The sequence below is a fragment of the Vigna unguiculata genome, chromosome 4 (genome assembly GCF_037176805.1).
Source record: "Vigna unguiculata cultivar grain cowpea cultivar isolate G323 ecotype 2 chromosome 4, ASM3717680v1, whole genome shotgun sequence".
NCBI classification, from domain to species: Eukaryota; Viridiplantae; Streptophyta; class Magnoliopsida; order Fabales; family Fabaceae; genus Vigna; species Vigna unguiculata.
In genome coordinates, this window is record NC_140795.1 from 13,869,354 (window position 1) to 13,873,800 (window position 4,447).

Genomic DNA, 4,447 nt, shown 5'->3' on the forward strand with positions numbered 1-4,447 from the left:
CTCTTTTCCTACTAAAAGGGAAAAGAAAGTTTGGGTTTTACTTAATTTATTATCAATGACCAATCTAGAAAAAATATATAATGAATATTTATTGCTAATGTTTAATGTTTAATGAAGATAAACATTTTTGTCTTTGATAAACGAGAAACTCCCATTTCCAGAGAAACCCTATTTCCGGTGCCTTTTTAAGCTATCATAGTGTATCATTAATTAAGCCTAGATTTCTTAGCATGCATGCTCACATAATATTTTATATTATTATCCTATGTCTACCACACTTTTTGTAAAGACCCTAAAATTATAATGTTGATCGCTAGCAGTGAAACATCTCTTTAAATGCCTACTTTAACTTGCAAATACATTTTTTTTTCTACCAACTTATAAGAAATAATTTTCATAAATTTTCATGGATTATCATGTCAAGCCTCAGGTTTGCTTGATAATCAAAATTTTTATGAATTATCATGTCGAGTCCTGTACTTGTTTGATAATCATTTTTTTTATAATTTTCTTCATAATTTTAATTATTATATCGAGTCCCAGATTCGCTTGATATTCATTCTTTTTATAACTTTAATTATCATGTCGAGTCTCAGACTCGCTTGATAGTCATTCTTTTAATAACTTTAATTATCATGTCGAGTCTCAAACTCATTTGATGGCCATTATTTTTATAACTTTAATTATCATGTCGAGTCCCGAACTCCTTCATAGTCATCAGTTCATAACTTTAATTATCATGTCGAGTCTCAAACTCGCTTGACAATAATTATTTTTCATAACTTCAATTATTATGTCGAGTCTCGGACTCACTTGATAATCATTATTTTCATAACATTAATTATCATGTCGAGATTCAAACTCGTTTGATAATCATTATTTTTTATAATATTAATTATCATGTCGAGTCTCATACTCACTTGATAATCATTATTTTCCAAAACTTTAATTATCATGTCGAGTCCCGAACTTGCTGTATAATAATTATTTTTCATAACTTTAATTATCATGTCGAGTCTCAAACTCGCTTGACAATAATTCTTTTTCATAACTTCAATTATTATGTCGAGTCCCGGACTCGCTTGATAATCATTATTTTCATAACATTAATTATCATGTTGAGTCTCAAACTCGTTTGCTAATCATTATTTTTCATAATATTAGTTATCATGTCGAGTCTTAGACTCACTTGATAATCATTATTTTCCATAACTTTAATTATCATGTCGAGTCCCGAACTCGCTGTACAGTAATTATTTTTCATAACTTTAATTATCATGTGGAGTCTCAAACTTGCTTGACAATAATTATTTTTCATAACTTCAATTATTATGTCGAGTCCCGGACTCGCTTGATAATCATTATTTGCATAACATTAATTATCATGTCGAGTCTCAAACTTGTTTGATAATCATTATTTTTCATAATATTAATTATCATGCCGAGTATCAGACTCACTTGATAATCATTATTTTCCATAACTTTAATTATCATGTCGAGTCCCGAACTCGCTGTATAATAATTATTTTTCATAACTTTAATTATCATGTCGAGTCTCAAACTCGCTTGACAATAATTTTTTTTCATAACTTCAATTATTATGTCGTGTCCCGGACTCGCTTGATAATTATTATTTTCATAACATTAATTATCATGTCGAGATTCAAACTCGTTTGATAATCATTATTTTTCATAATATTAATTATCATGTGAAGTCTCAGACTCACTTGATAATCATTATTTTCCATAACTTTAATTATCATGTCGAGTCCCGAACTCGCTGTATAATAATTATTTTTCATAACTTTAATTATCATGTCGAGTCTCAAACTCGCTTGACAAAAATTATTTTTCATAACTTCAATTATTATGTCGAGTTCCGGACTCGCTTGATAATCATTATTTTCATAACATTAATTATCATGTCGAGTCTCAAACTCGTTTGATAATCATGATTTTTCATAATATTAATTATCATGTTGAGTCTCAGAGTTACTTGATAATCATTATTTTCCATAACTTTAATTATCATTCTGAGTCTAGAACTCGCTGTACAATAATTATTTTTCATAACTTTAATTATCATGTCGAGTCTCAAACTCGCTTGACAATAATTTTTTTTCATAACTTCAATTATTATGTCGTGTCCCGGACTCGCTTGATAATTATTATTTTCATAACATTAATTATCATGTCGAGTTTCAGACTCACTTGATAATCGTTATTTTTCATATCATTAATTATCATGTGAAGTCTCAGACTCACTTGATAATCATTATTTTCCATAACTTTAATTATCATGTTGAGTCTCGAACTCTCTGTATAATAATTATTTTTCATAACTTTAATTATCATGTCGAGTCTCAAACTCGCTTGACAATAATTATTTTTCATAACTTCAATTATTATGTCGAGTTCCGGACTGACTTGATAATCGTTATTTTCATAACATTAATTATCATGTCGAGTTTCAGACTCACTTGATAATCGTTATTTTTCATATCATTAATTATCATGTCGAGTCTCAGACTCACTTGATAATCATTATTTTCCATAACTTTTATTATCATGTTGAGTTCCGAACTCGCTGTACAATAATTATTTTTCATAACTTTAATTATCATGTCGAGTCCCGATCTCGTTTGATAATCATTATTTTTATATCATGAATTATCACGTCAAGTCTTATACTCGTTTAATAATCATTATTTTTCATAATATTAATTATCATGTCGAGTCTAATTCTCACTTGATAATCATTTGTTTTTTATAACTTTAATTATCATGTCGAGTCCCGAACTTGCTTGATAATCATTCCTTTGTATAATTTTTTTCATAGCTTTAATTATCATGTCGAGTTTCAAACTAGTTTGATAATCATTCTTTTTTATTCTTATTTTCATAACATTAATTATCATGTCAAGTCTCATACTTGCTTGATAATCAAGATTTTTAATAACATTAATTATCACGTCTAATCTCGGAGTTGCTTGATAATCATTATTTTCATAATGTTAATTATCATATCAAGTCTCGGATTTACTTGATAGTCAAGATTTTCATAACTTTAATTATCATGTTTAGTCTCGAACTTGCTGTATAATCATTATTTTCATTACTTTAATTATCATGTCGAGTCTCGGACTCGCTTGTTAATCATTATTTTTATAACATTAATTATGATGTTGAGTCTCAGAATCGCTTGATAATCATTATTTTTCATAACTTTAATTATCATGTCGAGTCTCAGACTCACATGATAATCATTATTTTCATCATAACTTTAATTATCATGTCGGGTCCTGGATTCGCTTGGTAATAGTTTTTATACTTTCTAATTATCATGTTGGGTCTTAGACTTGCTTGATAATTGCTTTTTACAACAAACAAAAATTCTCTAAAAATTTGCAAATTTACAAACCCTGCATGCTTACAAACCCCTCCATCTTTTCTAAATAGTTCTTTTATTTAGAACTATGTCATCCCTGATTCTTCATTCTGATTGGAGATATGTAGGAGCAAGACTAATTCTTATCTGGTTCACCTTCCAAAATATTAAAATTTTTTCAAAATCATTTTTCTTTTTTCCTTTTTTCATCTAGAACTATGTGATCCCTGATTCTCCATTCCGGTTGGAGATACGTAGGAGTAAGGTCAATCCTTGTCGGGTTCACCTTCCAAAAATCATAACTTTTACAATAATATTTTTCATCTAGAACTACGTGATCTCTGATTTTTCATTTTGAATGGAAATACGAAGGAGCAAGGCCAAATCCTTGTCGGGTTCACCTTAAAAAATTAAAATCTTTTGAAAATCATTTTTCACAATCTTTTATTTAGAACTACGTAATCCCTGATTTTCCATTCTGAATGGAAATACATATGAGCAAGACCAAGTCCTTGTCGGGTTCACCTCCCAAAAATTTAAAATGTTTTTAAGATCTTTTTTCCAAATAGTTTTTAAAGAACTACGTAACCCTGATTCTCCATTGCGAATGGAGATACGTAGGAGCAAGGTCAATCCTTGTCGGGCCCAATTAAAAATTTCAATAATATTCTCTTTAATATATAGTATTTGTTTGTTTGATTGATTTTTGCAAGAAACTAAATATTTTAAAAATTGCATTAATTTTGCACACTTAATTAAAAAGAACCATCTTTGGATGGACGTTATGAGGTGCTAATACCTTTCTCACACGTAATAGACTCCCGAACCTAAACTTGGTTTCAAAGACTAAAATCTTTAAGGTTTTTCTATAATTTTCCTTAATAAACTATGATGGCGACTCCTCTGTATTTTAAAATATTTTTTTGCTGTCTTGTCGTGACCCCGGTTGCGACACATGCCTTGAACTCCAAGGTTAAGACCAACTGGTTCACTTTGTAAGTTACACCATCTTAAAAACTACAAGACTACCTATGTATCCACTTCCTTATGAGTTGTTCC